The sequence below is a fragment of the Lactuca virosa genome, chromosome 4, assembly GCF_052849685.1.
Source record: "Lactuca virosa cultivar CGN04683 chromosome 4, Lactuca_virosa_CGN04683_v6, whole genome shotgun sequence".
NCBI lineage: Eukaryota > Viridiplantae > Streptophyta > Magnoliopsida > Asterales > Asteraceae > Lactuca > Lactuca virosa.
In genome coordinates, this window is record NC_136429.1 from 85,455,854 (window position 1) to 85,462,971 (window position 7,118).

Here is a 7,118-nt window from a genome sequence, read left to right on the forward strand (position 1 = left end):
GGAAGCAAAATCACAAAATAGATGTTGATAAGGAGTGATTTAGCTAAAGAATGAAGTAATCTAACTTAAGTGTACAAGATCTTACCAAGGATGGATGATTTTTGTTGGTAACCCTTCTTGAAAATGCTTAGAGGATCTCGAAAATTTGAGAGGAAAGGAAGGAGTGTTCTTGGGTGTTTGAGGGATTATTTGAGAGAAGTTTGCAAGTGAAGTGTGTGTGTGTGTGTGTGTGTGTGTGTGCTCTTCTCGGCCGAGAGATAAAGAGAGAGAGAGAGAGAGAGAGAGAGAGAGAGAGAGAGAGTGAGTGAAACATCCCAAAAATAGAGTCTAAAAATTTCGTTTTAATTTAATAATAAAACCATAGTCATCAAACATCATATGAAAATCATAAACAGTGTATCTCAAAATATCGTAACAATTGTCAAAATATTACAGTATAAACATCTCAGGCTGAACAAATGGTGTGTGCACTGCAATCTTCCCACTGCCTCGGACCGAAGTCCGGAAACTACATCGGACCGAAGTTCGGAACTAACCAGGGCCTTGCCCTCTGCATCGGACCGAAGTCCGGAAACTGACTGAACATAACATAACATAATCATAACTACTAGCATAAACACATATACTGCATACTGCATCGGACCGAAGTCCGGAACACATAACACAAAGACATGCTTGAATTACAAAGACATCAAGCACACTGAACTACTGCATCGGACCGAAGTCCGGAACGGACTGAACATTGCATAGCATAATCATAACTACTAGCATAAACACGTATATTGCATACTGCATCGGACCGAAGTCCGGAACACATAACACAAAGACATCAAGCACACTGAACTACTGCATCGGACCGAAGTCCGGAACTATTGCTAACTAAACGGGCCGACATTGTGGCTGTAGACCCGTTCCTACTGAAAAGAAACTCACCTCACACTGCTGAAGTCCTGCTGACAAAACCATAGCTGATGGATGACAGATTCCCGATCTGTCAATATCAAAATAACACCCAATTAATAATTGGGTTCCAACTCATAACCATAAGTCCATACTTGGGTAAAAGACTACTTTACCCCTATCTTAGCTTGACTCCAGCCCAAGGCCCAAACCAAAGGCCTAAAAGTCTAATAATGGACCAAAGCCCAACTATGGCCCAATTTTCCAAATTGGGCCCAAACCTCTACATAGACTTCCCTTAAGGCGGCCCAATTATTCAGTCCAGTCCAACATGTCTCATTCTAAGGACCCAATATCATACAACCATCTGGGCCCAAAACTATGGCCCATCTATGGCCCAATTTTCTAAATTGGGCCCAATCCTTCATATAGGCCTTACCCTAAAGCCCAACTATTTACTCTAGTCTATTTGATTATTATTGGATGGCCCAACACAAAGCCTAATTGAATATTAGGGTTTCTCAGTTAGCCCATTAAAGACTTAATTCATTAAGTCCTTTACTATACTAGATAATTGACATAGAGAAATTGGGCTTAATACACAATCCAATCTAAATGGCCCAAAAGTGGGTCCAATAAGTCCAAGGCTCAAATACTTGCAACCCTAATTAGGGTTTTTCACCCAAACATGGCCCAATAGGCCCAAAACTAATCGTTAAGCCCATTAGGGTTTTGCTTGGTCAATTAGGGTTTGCTAGTGGGGCACCACCCACTACCGCCTCGGGTAGTGGTGGCTAATGGCGGCTCACGGCGGCGGCCACCACCTTACGGTGGTGGTTACTATTATTATTTTCATTATTCCATGCAATTACAATTACAAGGCTTTTATCCAAAATACACACACTAACTAATACAGACACACACAGCCACACCATGGTGGCCGGCGGTGGCTCATGGTGGCAGTGGCTGTTCTTCGAGAATTCTGACACCCAAACATCACATAACTGCAATAGACCCACACCCACCTACGTTTTCTGTTGTAAAACGAACTCAGCCACCCCTTGGTGGCACACGGCGGCAACAGCAACACAAAACAGCGGCAGCTGCGGTGCTTGGGTCGGCGTCGACGACAGAAAACGGTGGCAGCCACCACCTTGAGGTGGTGACAGCGGCTTTCCCTTGGTTTCCGGCTAGTTAATACACAAACAAACCCCAAAACATAATTGCAGCGTGTAATTACTTGAACACATACGTCCGACCACTTCCTATACGGATGGCGTCGCCGGATTTGATGACCACAGTAGCCAAACAACCACCGGCGGCGGTAGGGGTAATATAACAGTATCGGCAGATGGAGCCGGAGGGGGGGTTATTCGCCACCGGAAACAACCGAAATGACAAGCTGACACGATCTGCCCCCGAGAGCAACGACCACGACAGCCATCACTTGCTCCTTTTGGTAGCTCGTCGTCACAGCATCATCGGCAACCCTCATCTTTACTGGTTGCAGAACGACGACGGCGGTGGCTGGTCCCGACGGTCCTGTGGTGCACACGACATCCCGACAGTGAGGATTGAGGCGTTTAGATGGCGAAGGAGCGGCGGCAACGGCCCTTGACTGGCCGGAACAGTAAATGGTGGTAGTGGTCGTCTTTACGCATGGCGGCTAGAAGCTAAACGGAAGGGAGAGGGTGACGGCTCCTCAAGAATGCTAGGGTTAGGGTTTTGTAAAGCATATATACCCGACTCCTTAAACTTTGCCCCATAATGACAAGTTAAGCCCCTCCTTCCTGTCATTTCTTTCAAACTAATCCATATTTTACACTTTTAACCCTGCCTTCAGAAATCTTTACAAACTGAATCCAAAACTTGCCTTTTAAGCCCTGATCCCATAAATTTCTTTCATAATAGATCCCTAAATTACCAATAAACCCTTAAGCCTTCAACTTTTTTTCAATTTAATCCCGAACTTACTCTTTTAACCCCCGACTTCTAAAATTCTTCACAAATTAGTCCGGAGCTTACATTTATTAATTTATTTAAATAAACGGGGTGTTACAGAGGGTGAGATGAGCTTGCATGGAAACATGAGAAGTTCCTAGTTACATGTTGAACATATTGCATTGTTATCCTTTAAACAAAAATGATGTGTCATGGCTTGGATAATTAGTCATTTCTCTTTTTTTTACTCATGGGCCGAGAATTGAATTAAGAGGGAGAAGATGAATTATTTTGGCCCAATCTTGATCCTTACTAGAAATCATGAGGCCCATAGAGAAATTTTTCGGCCCATTGGGCCTTTAGGATGGTTCACGGCTCAAATAGTATAAAAGAATGGGTTTATGGTCCATTTGGGTTAATTGGAGTTGTTATGGCCCAATAAGGCCCATTAAGGGTAAACTAATCCATTTTAGGCCCATTATGGCCCAAAATTTTGAGTTTAATGAAAGTGGGTCCAATTAGAGCCCAAAATAGTCGAATTGGAAGCTTATTGGTCCATTAGGCCCAATAAGGAAATCCTAGTCCATCATGGACTTAAACCGGGATTTTTAGGGTTTCCAAATCCTAAGTTGACTATTTGAAATATTTTGTATAGAGTTTTGAATTTCAATTGGATTTTTGATGGAACATCATACACATTTTCAAGTCATGGTTACAATTGTTGCCATATATGATGTTTTACAAAAGCATAGAACCTCCTAGCTAAAATTGCCAGTTGTGACACAGATATAAATTAGAAAGAGATGAAATCAATACGTTCGAGACGATGGTGTGCAGTGGTGTTGGTCATCGTTTTTGGAGAAAGAGGAGAGTGGCGGTGGTGGTTGTATTAACTTATGACGGAGATGACGGGGATGCAACATACAAATCATAGATGAATGATGATTAAGAAAACCAATATCATTTGATAAAATACCCCTCCATCTCCATAAATCTGCAGAAATAAGAAACCAAAATCCCTAATTTATGCTCTTAAATAGCATTTATATTGAAACCACATGAAATCATTCAATTGAGAGAATTTCATATTTACCTTTCACATTTACGATGTAGAAGCACACACAAGCATTAGATGGAGAAAGTATTCAAGTAAATATTGTAATTGGCAAAAATTGACAAACAAAAAAGGTTAACACGTATACTCAATTTAATTTTTACTCGGTTTTTGAGAATACATCAAAGATGAGTTTGATTATGATTCCTTGATTTCGTTCTTTGTTCTTTTCCAGATGATACTGTGAATAACAGCTCGACAGAGTAAATCTCAACAGATGAATGAAGGTTTATTGGTTGTGGTGGGACGAAGGCGATTTAGGTAGTGGTTGTTCGTTGTGATGATAGGCGGAAAGAGGAGGAACGTCTGTTGACAGCTAGGGTTTGTAAAGAGAGAAGGATAGAGATCATGGTTTGTAGAGAGATGGTTAAGAGGACTCTATTTATAGTTCTTACTGTTGGTGCAGTAAATTAACTATCAACTCCTCTATTCATCGTATGCAACCGAGATATGGGCAAAAAAAGTAGTTGGGTCAAACTCGAGATAAGGGTCGAAAAATGAGGGAATACTAATTCAAAGGCCCGTCCTTAGACTTTTTTTTTTGACTTTTTTAGCAAATAAGATGCATAAAGTTGTTGTAAATGATGTTGTAAGGGGTGTACCTCTTAAAATTCAACATTTAAGGTTAAATGCTTATTAAGGTATATATATATATATATATATATATATATATATATATATATATATATGGCTAGGTTATTTTGCTTCTTACATTCATTGTGTGCTAGAATGCATCAATATGAATTTAGTAAATTAAATAATTATTTAATTAAATTGATATAGATATTAAATGATTTCCATAATTGTGTGTATATTAAATGATATCCATAATTATAATTCTTTTTATGGAAACTAATTAAATATGTCATTAATGTCAGCAATAACATTCTTTTAAAATGAATTCACATATATGTTTTTATATATGAGTTCGTTTTTTGTTTCAGGACTCACTTACTTGAAATACAATAACGGGTATGTATTCTACTAGAATACACTCTCATTCTGCTGGAATACACTCTCATTCTTCTAGATACGAATTCATTCTGAAAGAATATTATTGTTAACATTAATGACAAATTTAATTAGTTTCCATAAAATTGAGTTATAAGTATATCATGGTTGCAGAAATCGGGATTAATCGGCGATTAATCGTGGATTAATCGTTTGGCGTTCTCCAACCGTCGAGGATTAGGGCATTAATCGGAAATTTAGGATTAATCGGGTTTGGCGGGATTAATCGGCCTTGGCGGGATTAATCGGTCAACAAAAGTCAACAAAAGTCAAAAAAGTCGGGAAAAAGTCAAAAAATGTCAAAAAATGTCAAAAAAATCGGGAAAAAGTCAAAAAAATGTCAAAAAAATTTAAAAAAATTTTTAAAAAATTAAAAAAACCAACTTTTTATTTTACTCCAAAATTTTAAAATTTTCAAAATTTCGAATATTATATCAAAGTGTTCATATTTTCGTATTTCCAAATTTCCAAATTACAATTTTTCTTATTTTCTAATTTTGAAGTACTTGTTTTTCTTAAGATATATATTAATATTTAATTAATTTTAATATTTGATTAATAATCTATGGTCCCCGATTAATCCCCGCCAAGACCGATTAATCCCTTAACACCAGTCGACCGTCGAGCTACCACCGAACGATTTATATATATATATATATATATATATATATATATATATATATATATATATATATATATATATATATATATATATATATATATATATATATATATCGGGGTGTTAATTTGAAATTGTTTATTTAAAGTGTTTTTATTGTGGTTTGTTACGTTCTAATAAACAAATTTTAAAATGACTTAAATATAGAGTGGTAGATAAGTTATTTCATCCCTATTTATTTTTTACTGGTTATTGGAGGTACAAACTTATATACCTTTTTATATTTCAACCTAAACAGTAAACACTTTTAACAGTAAACACTTTTATTATATAAAAAAACATTGTTGATTTTTTTCTGATTGCCATTTTAAATCATTCATGGGAATTTCCTAAACCTAATTTATTATTTCAAAAATAACTCATTCTAATTTATGATTTGGTTTATAATATTTTTGTATTTAAATGCTTATAATAATAATAATTGTAATGCATCGCTGGATATTTTAACACTCTATTAATAATTAAAACTTCACTAAATAATGTTTAATTTTTATATATTGTGACCTCATCTATGCAACATAATTATTTGTAAAACTCCACTAAATTATGTTTATGTTTTAACTTTATACTTAATCTTAAAATAATATATGTTGTGTAAATAACTATTGGAGCTATAAAATATAGTCTTTTAATGTTATTAGTATAACTTTTAAAATGACAGTAAATGTCTTCTTTTATGTGATGAGTGGCATTGCTACAAATTATAATTGCATGTTTTTATTTTTTTGATGAAGCTTTTGGCTGACTAAATCTTAGATGCAATTAACTTTATAATCTCACTACTTATAGAAGATCTGACCCAAATATATACGAACCAACATAATCCATAACTAAAAGGTCCAGGTATAAGACAAATATATGGTGAATGACAAACATGAAACTGCTATTATAACACAAATTAAAACGAAATCATCATGAGTTAAATATTATTAGCATGTACAAATTAAACGAGTCATTAAAAAGAACAATTGACAAAGACATCACCACCACAATCATTATCCGGGTTGGCACCACAGTTCTCTTGGTTGACATTTTAAATTGACACCAAAAGACCAAAAAAGGGGCTTTTTCACTCCAACATGTCGAACATTTTTGACCAAAAAAGGGGCTTTTTCACTCCAACATGTCGAACATAAAAAAATTGTTATATCAGTCATAAAAATAAAGATAAAATATGGCAACAAGTCTATGAGTGATCTATAAGATTAACATTCAAATAATCATGTGGGAAGTACCACTTGTTTGCGCAAAAGAGCCTACATTCATGACAAGTTCTCGTGGTTGGAGTGTCGGGAAAGAAAGCAAATTGCTGGTATTGTGTCTGAGGGTGGTTAGCCCATGACTCTGATTTTATAGCAACAGAATACCCAAAGTCACGGCTATGAAAGAATGCATATTCTCCAATTGCCTTTTCTTGCCACACCAATTTCATTTGACCAAAATCTACTTATGAAGCTTCCACGAATCACTTGA

The 7,118-nt window shown here is 36.2% G+C and overlaps 1 long non-coding RNA gene across 1 annotated transcript; it reads right to left on the reverse strand.

Moving 5' to 3' along the window:
- Positions 1–301: 301 nt before the first annotated feature.
- Positions 302–2,595, reverse strand: LOC145109875 (uncharacterized). The gene is made up of 2 exons (XR_013709290.1): positions 1,926–2,595; positions 302–991 (listed from the first exon to the last, which is right to left on the reverse strand). It is a non-coding gene; the product is annotated as an uncharacterized LOC145109875 (long non-coding RNA).
- Positions 2,596–7,118: the final 4,523 nt, after the last annotated feature.